Source organism: Phyllostomus discolor, chromosome X (genome assembly GCF_004126475.2).
Source record: "Phyllostomus discolor isolate MPI-MPIP mPhyDis1 chromosome X, mPhyDis1.pri.v3, whole genome shotgun sequence".
NCBI lineage: Eukaryota > Metazoa > Chordata > Mammalia > Chiroptera > Phyllostomidae > Phyllostomus > Phyllostomus discolor.
Genome location: NC_050198.1, coordinates 92,623,094 through 92,638,561, shown reverse-complemented (window position 1 = coordinate 92,638,561; position 15,468 = coordinate 92,623,094). Strand labels below are relative to the sequence as shown.

Genomic DNA, 15,468 nt, shown 5'->3' with positions numbered 1-15,468 from the left:
ACTGGGGTGGCAGCTTGAAAGGCACCAGTGGCATGCAGGGAGGAACTGAAGTGTCTGGCATCAAGGTGAGAGCTGGGGGGCCATTTTTCTTGGACAGAAAGGTGGGCAGAGGCCATAGTCCCTTTCTGAGCCCTTCCCCAACACAACCACAGAGTTGGCAGACAGGTGCCATATCTGAGACTCTATCAACCTGACTCACACTGTTTGCCCTGCTCTGGAGTTCCCATAAGACTGGCAGCTGATTTCTCAAAAGAAACTTTGCAGACTAGAAGGGATTAGCAAGAAAAATTCAAATTCATGAAAAGCAGTGACCTATAGCCAAGATTGCATGAGGGATGGGGGGTGGTGGGTGGAGGAGGCAAAGGGGGGCGGAAATTGGGACAACTGTACTAGCACAATCAATAAAATGTAATTAAAATAAAGTCATATTAAAATGTAATTGACTGTTTTTGAAAAGATCTTATTTATTTACCTTTAGTGAGGGAAAGGAGGAAGAGAGGGAAACATCAATGTGTGGTTGCTTCTCATGTGCCCCCTACTGGGGACCTGGCCCATAACTCAGGCATGTGCCCTGACTGGGAATCAAACTAGCGACTCTTTGGTTTGCAGTCTGGTGCTCAGTCCACTGAGCCACACCAGCCAGAGTGTAATTGACTGTTTAAAGCAAAAATGATAATAACATATTATGGGTTTTAAAATGAAATTTATGATAAAAATAATGCCATAAAAGAGGAAGGTAGAAAATGGAAATAAACTATTGTTAGGTCTTTCACAGTGTATGAAGTAACATGCTATTATTTAAAGGCAGAAAATAATAAGTTAAAAATTTTGTGTTCTAAATTTAAAGCAATCCTACCCCCCCCATTTTTTTTTTAAATGGAGAGGAGGCACTTGTAAGCCAAAAATGGAGAGAAAATGGAATTATAAAAAATTGTCCAAGGGTTTCTTGCTTTTGCAAGAAAAGAAGAAAAATGAAACAAAGAGCAAGTGGAACAAATACAAAGTAAACAGCAACATAGTAGGTTTAAACCCAAATCTATGAACAGTTACACTAAACTTAAATGATGTCAACACCACAATTAAAAGTCAATTTGTCATACTGGGTAATAAAGCAAGACCCAATTATATGCTATATGCAAGAGACCCTCTTTAAATATAAAGACACAGATAGAATAAAAACCAAAGTATGAAAAATATACACCATACAAATTCTAGTCAAAGTAAAGCTGTAGAAGTTATGTTAATATCACAGAAAACAGACACTGGAACAACAACTATTACCAGAGATATGGAAAATATTTTACATTAATAAATGGATCAATACATGAAGCAAAAAGTGATAGAAGTGAAAGGATAAGTACACAAATCCACAAAGATGGCTGGCAATGTAAACACTCCATTTTAAGTACACTGCAATAAGTGAAGGCTTCCTGAATGGTAGAGGGAGAACCTGTGTAATCTGCTCCTTAGTGAAACCCATGAAAATGCTGGCAAAGTTGTCAAAGTCAGCTTTTTCCCAACTCTGGAAATTAACGAAACACTTGCAACAATCTAAGGGTTTATCCAAGAAAAACTGCCAAACTTTCTTAAAAAGTGTGGATTGGTGAAATGTTAATTTTGCTAAAATCCTTGGGCAAAAATGTGTAAATTATACGCAGCAAAGTATGGTACATATCTATCAACAATTGAATCTAAAAACCAAACTAAGCAAACAAGAAGACCAGAGACAGACTCATGGATACTCAGAGCATTTTGTTGGTTGCCAGATGGGAGGGGGGTGTGGGGGAATGGGTGAAGAGATAAGGTGATTAAGAAGCATAAATAAGCAGTTACAGAATAGCCACAGGGATGTAAAATACTGTACAGGAAAGGGAGTAGTAGCCAAAGAACTTAACACACATGACCCATGGGCGTGAACAATGATGTGGGGATTGCCTGAGGGAGTAGGGGGTGCTGGGTGGGGAGGAGGGCAAAGGGGGAAAATCTGGACAACTCTAATAGCAAAACCAATTAAAAATAATTAAAAAAACAGAAAAAGAAGATAGGAAATACTAATAAAAACAAAGAATAGATAAAAAGTAGAACTTAAGTGGTTTCACTGAACTATATACTATGTAATATAGATAGGTAGGTGTGTAGATACAGATAGACGTACAGCTATAGGTGCAGCATGGTGGCGAATGTGTTAATTAGTTAGATGGGAGGAATCCTTTCACAATGTATACATCTACCAAATCATCATGATGTACACTTTAAATATCTTACAATTTTATTGTCAATTATACCTCAATAAGGCTGCAAAAGTAGAAAACAATTTACACCATTCTGTTTCTGGGGACCTGGCAAATGTATTTATATAGTCACTATTATCTTCCTTTTCTAAATGTATTATTATAATTATTGAGTTTTATTAAGAAAAGCAGTAAGAATATTGATTACTCTAATCATTTACTAAGTGCTTACTCACCTATCATTTATAGACTGTTCCAGTGTCTGTTTTCTGTCATTCATAGACAGGTGAGTTTAGTTTATGTTTCTGATCATTTCATTTAATTTTGACAATTTCAGGATTATTTACATATTTAAATTGATGAACAGTTTTGAGTGAATTTACATGTAAGGTGCAGTTTGTGCCTTTGCTTGTTTATTTCCATTTGGTCATCCATTTGTACCATCACCATTTATTGTTAACTAAAGACTAAAAGACAGCCCTGGCTGGTGTAGCTCAGTGGATTGAGTGCGGGCTGTGAACCAGAGAGTCACTGGTTTGATTCCCAGTCAGAACACATGCCTGGGTTATGGGCCAGGTCCCTAGTGGGGGCCACGTGAGAGGCAACCACACATTGTTTCTCTCTCTCTTTCTCCCTCCCTTCTCCTCTCTCTAAAAATAAATAAATAAAATATTTAAAAAAATAAAGACTAAAGGACTAAAGTCTGAAAGACTATGACCAAAGTACAGTTGTCTGTATCTGCATAGGCCTATTTGTGGACTCTCTATTCTGTAAAATATGATGCTTCCTTGATTATTGTAGCTTTGAAGTAAATCTTGAATTGGGAAGTATCAGTTCAATAACTTGGTCTTCATTAGTATTGTCTAGATTACTTAAAAGTATGAAATCAATGTCAATATCTACAAAGTAGCTTGCCGAGATTTTTATTGAGATTGTACTTGCTCTTTCCATCAATTTACCAGGAATTGACAGATTAATAATAATGTCCTTTGATCATAAACAAGGAATATAACTCAATTGATATATTTTTTCATGGCTTTCAAGAGTGTTTCATCTTTTTCCCACAGAGATCTGTAAATATTTTGTTGGATTTACATGTAAGAATTTTTTCTTTTTAGGTTTATTATAAATGGTATTTTTTTCATGTTTCAATATTTGTTACTGGTAATATAGAATCAACTGAATTTTGTATATTGACTTTGAACTTAACTTCATATTATTTCTATAAATTCCCATTTTGGCACAAAGCAATGGACTCCATTTCAGTTTCAAATTCCCAAGTCATGGCCTTGAATAATCTGAGTACTGAATTTCACGGATTCACCAAAAAGGGCACAGCCAGCTTTAAACAACTAGGTTTGGGCTTCCTAGCCTGTACTCCCTGGGTCAGCAGGGGGTGCATGAAACTGCCTGTTCTGGCCTCTGTGGTACGCATGTGTGGTCTGCTAGCAGAGGTCGGTGTCTGGTTTGTGGTGTCTCTCGCGAGGACGAGAACTTAGTTTTGTTGGGACCAAGGGAAAGAAAATATTTCCTGTCCATGGCCTTGACTGAGGAAGGGGATGTGCCACAGTTTTCCCAGACATTTTTCTAAATAGTGGATATAGAACTTTTCATTTTCTAAAATATTACCACGTGCTTTATGCTTTACTTTCTCATATAATGTTTTAACAAGAATCAATTTGCAAGATTATCCATTCACTGAGGGTCTATAAGAATCCAATTCATATCATGTATCTTTTTTATGCATTCAGGATTGTTTCTCAGGAGAAATGTCAATATAGTTTCATATAGAGGGAAACACATATACAATCGTAAAATTATTATAAAAATTGGGACCAGTCAGTCCTCTGTGGAGTCATATTGTAGCCTGAGGCAAAGGAAAAAAGATTGCACCCCTATATATTTTTCCACTTGTTTGTATTAATTTTTGTACCAGAGACTCAAGGGAAAGGAGCGCTGTGCTTGATATCTTCCCTGTTCCCGAGACTACCACAACTGTAGCCTTGTGGAGCATTACTCAAAAGTGCAATTTCTATTATAATCTGTGCAAGGCCATCTTCCTGGGTACAGTTGTGCAGGTAGTGTAGTGAATATAGCATCCCTGTTTTCTCTTCCTCTCTAACAGAATTAGAGGTATAATTTTCATATCATAAAATGTACTGGTATTGTGTTGTGCAATTCAGTGAGTTTTGGTAAATTTAGAGGTATGCAGCCATTACTACAATCAAATTTACAAGAATGCCCACTCAAAACGAAACCTGTTATTTTGTACTTGGCCCCCTGTTCTACTCCTTGTCCTATTCAACTACCAATCTATATTCTCTGCTTTAGATTTGAATTTCTGGACACTTCTGGACATTTCTGGACATTTCATGAAAAATGGAATCATGCCATGCAAGGTATTTTATACCTGTTTTTTTCAGTTATCAGATATTTCTAGGTACACAGATATAATAGCATGTAGCAGTACTTTGTTCCTTTTTTACAGCTGAATAATATTCTATTGTATGGATACCGCTTTTGTTTATTCATCAGTTGATGGATATTTGGATTGCTTTCATTTTTGGCAATTATGTGAATTTGAATAATGCTACTATGGACATTCATGTACACACTTTAGTCTGGACCTATTTTTATTTCCTTTGTGTACATAACTAGGTGTGGAAGTGCTGGGTCATAAGGAAATTCTATGTTTAACATTTTGAGAAATAGCTAAGCTGTTTTCCAAAATGGCTGAACCATTTTACAATCCTAACAGCAACATATAATTGTTCTGGTTTCTCCCCATCATCACCAACACTTAGAGTCTCTCTCTTTCTCTCTTTTTAGAGATTTTATTTATTTAGTTTTAGAGAGAAGGGAAGGGAGGGAGAAAGAAAGGGAGAGAAACATCAGTGTGTGGTTGCCTCTCATGCACCCCTTACTGGGGACCTGGCCTGCAACCCAGGCATGTGCCCTGACTGGGAATGGAACCGGCGACCTTTTGCTTCACAGGCCCATGCTCAATTCACTGAGCTACACCAGCCAGGGCTCTCTCTTTTGTTTTTTATTATACCCTAGTGACTATAAAGTGGTATGTCACTGTGTTTTTAATTTACATTTCCCTAATAAGTAATAATGCTGATCATTTTATATGCTTATTGACTCTTAGTTTATATTTGGTTAAATATCCATAGCCCCCACATTTTAATTAGTTTGTCTTATTGTTACTGAGTTATAACAGTTGTTCATATTGTATGCATACAACTCTGTTATCACATATGAGAACTGCAAATATTTTCTCCCATAATAAGTTATTTCAGGAATTCTTGATAGAAGCTGAAATTGTCCTTTTCTTCATTCCAAGTTCCTCTAAAGGTTAGTGCTTCAGAAAAACTCCATGGCCAGATTGTAGAAGTTGAAAGATGAGGTGGTGGAGCAAAGATGAAATATATAAAAATTAGAACATTACTTGCCACAATTAATAATCAATCAGCAAAGACAATGAGAATAACAGATGAGAACACATTCAAACCAAAGCCCAAACACACAACATTTTTGCACATCAATTTATCTTATCCTTTCCAGATCTCTATAAAAGAAGGCTGCCTATCTTTCCAGGAGAACCCAAAATGAGATTTCTCACCTTATTTTGTACTAGGGGTTAAACTCCAGCTATTCTGAGAACTGTGTCCTATCAGCTGGAATTAACTCCTATTGTCCACTGGCCTTAGTTAGAACCTTACCATCTTGAGGATGCCTGAGGTCCAGGTGGCTGCCACAGCCCTCCTAGGTTCAGGGAAGGCAGCTCACGGGCACCTGCAGCTCCACCCTCATCACTGGTCCAAAGGCCACCACAAACATTGCTTTTGCTGAGCATTACTCTACTCGGAGAGGTACCAATTACACATAATCTAAGTTATCAGCACCTTTCTGGGCAGGGTACTAAAGAGCGGGAGTCATGGAAGAGGACCTGCCGAGTCTCCCACTCTCACATGTAGCTTTTATCTTCCTCCCCACCACATCATGAGGACTGTACCCAGCATTTTTCCATAACCACAGACAGTGTCAACCCACTGCCCTTAATGTGCATCCCTCCCTCAGTGGTGGCGATCTGCTATATTTACCTGGGTAATTATAAGGCCCTGGAGAAAACAACCTACTTCCTGTTTTCTTTTCTTCTGTTAGGAAGTATCTTCACCTTCTCTATCCTGTAGGTGCTCAAGTGGTTAGGAATGGAACTTAGAAAATGGCTTTCTTTTTCACAAAGACAAAGAACTCTCCCACTGCTTCTCTCTGTGCCCCACGACTACCTACAGTTCACATTACAGAAATTCAGGGACCAGAGCCCTAGAACCCTAGAAATGGAGGTGGAGATTGGTTAAGAGTGCAAGTATGGAGAGGACAGAAATGTCATTTCCTTCTCTGTTACTTAACCCAGGCCAGCCCAGACCAGGAAAGCAGCCAAGGATGAAAGGACTGTGCCCCTGCCTTGCCCCCTTCAGGGGCCCTTGGCCATGTGAGATGGGCCAAACTCTACATGAGGAATTGAACGCCTTCAGTGCTCGGTTCAAATATTTGGCATACACTGGTGCAGGTTTAGGAATGACAGGACCTGAAGTGCAGTGGGGAGGTGGCAAAGCAGGGACACTGGGCAGGGAATGGTCTGAATTCAAGTCACAGCTTGGCAGCTTGCAGGCTGTGAGATGCCAAGAGAGATATTAAAACTTGTTTTCCAAGGCCTGGCTGGCGTAGCTCAGTGGATTCAGCGTGGGCGGCGAACCAAAGTGTCGCAGGTTCGATTCCCAGTCAGGGCACATGCCTGGGTTGCAGGCCATGGCCCCCAGCAACTGCACATTCATGTTTCTCTCTTTCTCTCTTTCTCTCTCCCCTCCCTCTCTAAAAATAAATAAATAAATCTTAAAAAAAAATTAAAAAACCAAAACTTGTTTTCCTTCTCTTTGTCATTACTAGGAAGGAGTGAATATTCTGGCTCCTACGTATAGGATTCTTGTAAGAACTTGATAAATACATGTGTGAACAACTTCAAGTAATCCTTGGCACACTGTAAGCGTTGGTGTTGATGTCTGTTTCTACCGTTTATGTTGTAAGTATGAATCGGTCCCAGATCATCCTATTCCTTGAGCAACTCCCTAGTCTATCTGTGACTGAGATATCATCCCCTCAAAAGAAACTTCATACCATTAGCAGCCACTGGGCGTCCCGTCCCCCAGCACCTGGCAACCACTATGCTACCAGGTATCTCTATAAATTTGCTTATAATAGGTGTTTCATGTAAAGGTAATCATACAGTATATGGCCCTTTGTATCTGTATTCTTTTAGCTGCATAGTCTTTTCAAGGTTCATTGATGTAGCATGTATGTGCACTTCATTCATTTTTATCACTAAATTCTACTCTATTGTATGGATATGCTGCAATGTGTGTGTCCAGTCGTCTCTTCATGGTCATGCCAGTTATTTCCACTTTTTGGCTTTTATACATAATGGCTCTATCAGTAGTTGTGCACAAGGTTTCGTATGTTCGTGTTTTAACTTCTCTTTGGTCCACAGCTAGGTGCAATTGCTGTGCCACATGGTAACTATGTCTAATACTGTGAGGAACTGCCAGACTTTGTTCCAAAACATCTTTAATATTTATATTCCCACCAGCAATGTTTTCTCAACAACCTTGCAAAGAATTGTTATTGTTTTTTATTTTAAACTTTAACCGTTTTATAGGATGTCAGGTGATATCTCATTGTGATTTGGGTTTCCATCCCTTTACTGACTAATGATATTGAGCATCTTTTTCTGTAGTTATTAGCCATTTGTTTATCTTTTCTGGAAGAATAACTATCCAGATCCTTTTTCCAATTAAAAGACTTGGATTGCCTTTTTATTAGGCTGCACAAATTATGGATATATTCTGAATAATGAGTTCTTCTCAAATAAGTATATGATTTGCCAGCATTTTGTCCCATTCTGTGGGTTGTCTTTTCACTTCTTTAACAGTGTCCTTTGAAGCACAAAATATTTCTCGTTAATGAAGTCTAAATTAGATATTTTTTCTCTGGTTGCTTGTGCTTTAGGTATAGGTGAGAAATCTTTGGTTAAGGCAGAGTCACACAGATTTACTAGCAGCATTTTGATACAATGAGTCAATTCCTCTTCTGGTCACAGTTTAGTCCCCTGGTCTCTAAGGCTCTGTTTTTTCCTAGTTTTTGCCTAAGTCACTGTCTGTTTCTTCTCAGTCTCTTTTGATGGATTCTCTCTTCCCTGTTGTCTTAATGTTGGCATGCCTTTGGGTTCAGCTGTGGGACCCACTCCTTTTGTTTCTATCCGCACTCACACCTTGAATGCACATTTCCAGTCTCATGGCTTTAAGTACCGTCTGTATGCTAATAACACCACGTTTCATATTTCCAGCTTACACTTTCCTCCTGAACTCCAAAGGACACAATTGCCTACTCAGGATATTTATTGGCTTGTGTAACAGTTATATTAAATTGAACTGATCCCTAACCAGCCTCAGTCTCCTTGAACTGGAGACTTCCCATCTCAGTTAATGGACATCCTAATCATTCATAACATCTATAGGTACTGTTTTACATATAATTTAACTGGTAAGTCAACTAATGGCACTACTTTGCAGTGCAAAACCCGCCGTGCATCCCCTATGGGACTCAGATTAAAAGCCAGTCACTGCAACTGCAATGGCTTATAAGGCCATCTATTTACTAGCCTCCCTTTATTTTGCTCAACTTCATCCCTACAGGCTCTCCTCGGACCTCTGACTGCAGCCACACTGGCCTCTCTGATGTTCCCAGAACTGACCAGCTACTCTCCTCAAGGTATTTGCGTAGGATATTCCTTAGGCTCACTCCTATATAGCCTAGCTCACGTGATCCCTCTGCCGCATCCTTCATATGTTACAAGCGTTTGCTCAAAAATCACCTTCACATTGAGACTATAAGGGCGGACACATCGTTTTCTCTCTCTCCTTGTGAGTGTTTGGTTCAGACCTCTGTAATAAAACACAGATTAACAAGATAAAATAAACAGAAGTATATTAACATGTATGCATCCTGTATACATGGCAGAGACCCAGGGAGAGTAACTCCCTGAGATACTTAGAATACCATCCTAATAGGGAAGGGGGTGGGAGATATAGGTCTCTTAGGGGATAGCAAATGGCCTTTAAGGGAGATCAATGGATCTGTAGAAGAATGGATGGGAAGTATGAATTTTGGTGACAAAGTTTGTCTGGGTGTAGTGTTGCCTTCTAGTCTCTTCCTCTGTGATAAGAATCAATCTTCTGTGATTGATCAAACTCCCTGGGAAGGGATTTATGACAATTGAGTTTCTTTTGGAGACAGATAAGGGCAGTTCAGAGAAAGCCTCTCCCTAACTTTGTTATTTTTCAAAAGCCTCCAGCTGAATGGAACCAAAATACCAAAGTGACATATTGTGAAGTGGCAGATTCTGCTGCCCTTCAAGAACTTCCCTGATCACTTTATTTAATTTTGCAACTGGTCCCCACACGGGAACTCCAGATTCCCTTTCACCTGGAAGTGTATTTGCCCCCTTGACCTGTGTCTTTATCAGGTTCCAATGGTATATAAATTTACTTATGTCAGTGCCTGCTCCTCCCACCTAGAATGCAGGTTCTGTGAAGACAAGTATTCTTGGTTCTTTTGTTTAGCGGTGGCATGTAATTGGTGCCAATACATATTTTTTGCCAAATGGCAGTGTATAGCTGTCATAACTAAAACAATTAAATATTTGGTTCAAGAAGTGACTGAAGTGTCAATATAGCAAAATTGAAAACTCAAATGTTACAAGACCCAATTTTATATTAGCAAAAAAAAAATTAAAGTTAAAAATTTTATCTTCCCAGAATTTACCCAAATAAATTCCACATGTGATAAAGAGGTAAAGTATAAAACATGAACCATATAAAAATATGAACAATAAAATCCCATTGATCCAGAGAGGGACATATACTAGCTTTTAAAATTTTTTTTAAAGATTTAATTTATTTATTTTTAGACAGAGGGGAAAGAAGGGAGAGAAACATCAATGTGTGGTTGCTTCTCACATGACCCCTATTGGGGATCTGGCCCACAACCCAGACATGTGCCCTGACTGGGAATTGAAGCAATGACCCTTTGGTTCACAGGCCAGTGCTCAACCACTGAGCCACACTGGCCAGGGCCTATCTTTTGTTAAGGAAGGAACACAAGTTGCAGAAACATGTTCTTATAGAATGACGTCATACTTGCACAAGACAAAACAAGGCAGAAATGGAAAAAAGCCTCACATGTGTACGTATATGAATTAGCGGGTTGTTATATCAGCAAGGAAACAGTGCGGACCAGTAAGTATGGGGTTTTTGGTAATGGTTGAGGCTGGGTATATTGACTGACTAAGAATGTTTTTCTGTACATAGTTGTGTACTGTTTCAAATATTAGAATAAGCAAGTAGAGTCTTTGAATTAAAATTTTACACAGATTTTTTAAATGAAGGTAAGCTTGGCTCCTGCCACATTAAACAAATTAGTCTTTTAAGTCTCGAGCTTCCCAATCTGTAAAAAGGGGTAATTCCTAGTCTTATGCCTGGTAATGACAATTATGATAGTGACAATTATTAACACTTACTGAGCTCTCACTGACATTTCCAGCACTGCACTGAGAGCTTTTATGTGGTTCTACTCATTTAATCTGCATAATAAAACTCATGACAGGTGATATTATTATTACTTCTGCTTCAGTGATCTGTCAAGAGGATTAAACCAGCCAACACACATGAAAATACTGCTATAAACTGACGACAACTTGGAAATGGAAGTAATGACATCATTTCACTGTGCAGCTCCACATCTGACAAAATAAAGGTGTTGATAAGTTTAGTGCTTGAGAACTTGCACATATACCTACCTGTCTGTTTATGAGTACTCTGAACAACGCAACCCATTAGTTAAGCTTAATTGCCACTATAGTGCCACTGTGTGGTTCAGTCTGGTAGCTACTAGCCACAGGTGTCTACCAACTCTTGAAATGTGGCCAGTCCAAATGAAGGTGTGCCATAAGTGTAAAATACACACCAGATTTTAATCATTTTGTGTGAAAAAAAACCAAAGGAAAATATTTTATTGATATGGTTTTTATCTTGATTACCCATGGAAATTATAATATTTTGGAAGTATCCAAGTAAATAAAATGGGTTGCTAAAATTATTTCAACCTGTTTTTTGTTTGTATTTTTTAAAATGTGGCTAGTAGTAAATTTAAAATCACATACGTGGCTCTACATACATTTTTATTCGATGGTGCCACTTTCAACCAAATTATTTCTAGTGAGTTTGGATTTCGTGTAGCTACTAGGGCATTCCTTGACCAGTGGCACCTCAGTCCTAAAGCATATTTGCCCAGTGCTCTTCTCAGAATGTAGTTGAAACAACCTGGAGTAAAAGGAATGGTTGGGGTGGCAAGATGGTAAATGGGGTGGAAACCCAAAAGCAAGGAGATTTAAAAATTTTTTTTGTTTCAGAATTTATAGATAGCATTCATTGATTGTGATGATCCAACTTATTTCTCATGAGAACAAAGTGGGCCAACCAATGATAGAATAGTTTTGTGAATTGTGAATTGGCATAAAAAGATAAGGGACAGGTCCTGGCTGGTGTGGCTCAGTGGACTGAGTGCTGACCAGCGAACCAAAAGGTCACTGGTTCGATTCCCAGTCAGGGCATATGCCTGGGTTGCAGGCCAGCTTTCCAGTGGGGGCACATGAGAGGTAACCACACATTGATGTTTCTCTCCCTCTCTTTCTTCCTCCCTCCCCCTCTCTCTAAAAATAAATAATTAAAATCTTAAAAAAACTGGATGAGGGATAGTTACAGCATTGTTTCTAGGTTTAACTAAATACTTAACTAAGCAATGTACACACATGCTTACTAAGATTCTGCATCCCATACCATGAGCACCACAGATAAGATGCTTAGAGGCTCCACCTCACTCCCAAACAGACTAGTGACATGTTGGTTAAAAGAATTGTCATTAAACCCAGTATATATGTATACAAGTGTATCTGTGTGTGTGTGTGTGTGTGTGTGTGTATCCTATTGGTTCTGCATCTCTGGAAAACTCTGAACCTGACTAATGTATTACCTGACAAAACACGTCAGCCAACCTCTACCATTAAACTGGCCGGCTTTTATGTGCAGTGATGCGTACAATGAGAGGAAGGAGTGCAATATGAATCAAGAGTGATTAAACATAGAGAAGACAACTTAGAATGCTACTGTGAAAAGAATTGATGACAATCTAAATGGGTGCATTCGGTGGAGAAATAATTCACAGGAGAAATATAAAAAGTATACAAAAAGCATAATTTATTAGGTGTGTATAATTCTGGGTTATCAGACTTTCCTACATGCTTGATTAAGGTTTGCATAATGACTGAGACAAAGAAAATCAGGTTTTTTTTTTTCCTTAAAAACAAAGTAATTTGCTTATACTACCTTCGAGGCGAAATAAAATCTGGTGTGACCTTAATATAAAGTTATTTATACCATTTATTTTAAAGATGGTCTTCACTGGGAATAAAAAGACATTGAATCCATAATATTTTAATCTATTGCGGTTGGTGTGCATAAGTCACACACTTCTGTATTGAGCGTTTGCATATTGAGTGTAGCTTGACCTTAACAATTTATCACTTAGTCTCGTACCATCACCCTCCGTGATTGATGTTACAGCTAAGGGTCTAGCAGCAATTTCATTATAGTCCCCGTGTTTCAGGGTTTCATAAATAAGCAGTCAAAATCTCCTGTAGGCTGTGAGATGTTTTCGTTTGCATATTATCATTTTAGTTCCATATTGTAGCTTCTGTCCATTAGCTATAGAATCATTTTTCATTTTCAGAGAGAGTTCCTATAGGAAACCATTTTAATGATCATTAAGTGAGGAGAAAACTTGCAAAGAGAAATTAAAGTTATTAAATACCATTCCTTCCCAGCAATATACATAAATCGAATGAATTAATGAATAATGCAAACCGTACTCTGTGATATACACAGATGAAGTTTACAGATATTTATAGAATTAATCAATAAGCATGTACACTGTTAATTAATGGCAAAGCCCAGTAAGTATATGCTTAATGAATAAATAAGTAGGTTAATATTGTGGAAGATATAGATTTTAAGATTATGCCCATGACCTCAATCAATTTAAAATCTAAGAGGGGAGATAAGATATAGAAAAAAAATAAATCTGGAAAAAAATTTTGGAATGGGATTGAATATTTTTCCCTTCTCTTCACATGCTAAATGTCAAATGAGTAGTACTAGAAGAGTTGGAGTGAAAGAAAAATACATTTGTTAGTGTCTGTCCACTTACTCAAATGGTTAGTCCAGAGAAGGGTAGGATGGTCTCAGGTGATCTTTAAATTCCCCTCTGCCTTCACATATACAGGCCTTGGGCTTATGATACCTCTGGCCATGCCTTGCTGACTGTTTTAACATCACTTTCAACACTGAACTCTCACAGCCCTCTCTTATCCATTACATTTCTGCTCATATTAACCTTTTTTTCTCCTGTTTGGCTTGGATTAAAGTCTCTTTCCCTGAATTTACCACATGTTCAAATTTTAGCAAGTCTCTTTACTTCTCTACATTTCAGGATCTTCATCTATATGATGCATAGTAATAATACTTACCCTACGTAGCCATAGGGTTGTTATGAGAATTAGGTGAGATAATGTGCATAAACATTTTTGTGTGCTGTGAAATAAAAATACACATACATGCAATTGAGAACTGATTTATTAGAGGTAGCATTAATAGTGAAAAAAGCCTGTTGAACCTATCATGGTTAATATTATCGTACTAATATTGATAGGTATAGCGGGTTGAATGGCATCCCCTCACAAAAATTCATGTCCACCCAGAACCTCAGAATGTGACCTGATTTGAAAACAGTGGATCTTGATTTAAGGATCTTCAAGTGAAATAATCCTGGATTTAGGGTAGGCCCTACATTCAAAGTCTGGCATCTTTATAAGAGAGGGAGATTTGGACACAGAGACACAGGGAAGAAGGCCATGTACAGGTGGAGGCAGAGACTGGAGTGATAGAGCTCCAAGCCAAGAAATTCCAAGGATTGCTGGGAACCACCAAAAACTAGGAAGAGTCCAGGAAGGATTCTGCCCTAGAACATTCAGAGTGTGCATGACCCTGCCTGCATTTTATTTTATTTTTAAAATATTTTATTTATTTTTAGAGAGGGGAATGGAAGGAGAGAGGGAGAGAAGCATCAATGTGTGGTTGCCTCTTGTGCTCCCCTACTGGAGACCTGGTCCACAACCCAGGCATCTGCCGTGACTGGGAATCGAACCAGGAACACTTAGGTTCATAAACCTGTGCTCAATTCCACTGAGCTGCACCAGCCAGCCCCTGCCTGCATTTTAATTGGACATTTCTAGCTTGTAGAATTGTGAAACAATAACTTTATGTAAGTCATCCAATTTTGATAATCTGATACAACAATCCTAGGAAACTGTTAAGACATTTCCTTATTTTTAACTACTATACATTGTTCTGTGGATAAGGGATGTCCTGGGATACCTAATTTAATGGATCTTGTTGCTTTATATGAGGGCTAGGCCTGGGCTCTGGCTTCAAATGTGCAGACTGTGCTGTAAGTATTACCAGTCATCCTCCACCCCCTCTCACTTAATGAGTTGCTTGCTGAACCACATATACTTGACACAAAGTACTGTGTGTGTGCCCTGAGTCCAGTCTTTGGTATAATGGGGGGCAGCTATGGTGTCATGCAATAAAATACTGTTTTCTGAGTCACATGGAGGGACATGATACCTATTAAACATGTGAACTGAGGCATGACACACATTATTTTGGCCTTGTTTTCATCGTCTGCAAAATGAAAGTAAATTTTGGTTCACAAGATTGCTCTAGAAATCAAAAGATAAAACATATGTGAAAGCACAAAGCACACTCCCTGACCATGTATACAGTTCATAAATCTTCCTCTTACTCCCAGCATGCCCTTCATTTCCTCTTCTGTCTTCCTTTGCATATCCCAACTCTTTCACAATAGGGATATTGAACACAATTTTAAAAAGATGCAGTATGAATGGACTCAGTGACAGTTATGGGGAACTAACTTTTGCCAAAAAGCAGTAAAAAAATGTTCAAGGGGCCATTGTTTGTGAAATATTTTAAATTTCAAGTAT

General features: G+C 38.4%; 1 long non-coding RNA gene across 1 annotated transcript; it reads left to right on the top strand.

Moving 5' to 3' along the window:
• The first annotated feature begins 3,006 nt into the window (after positions 1-3,006).
• Positions 3,007-13,485, top strand: LOC118498487. The gene is made up of 3 exons (XR_004900972.1): positions 3,007-3,825; positions 8,987-9,062; positions 10,956-13,485. It is a non-coding gene; the product is annotated as an uncharacterized LOC118498487 (long non-coding RNA).
• The last annotated feature ends 1,983 nt before the right edge of the window (positions 13,486-15,468 follow it).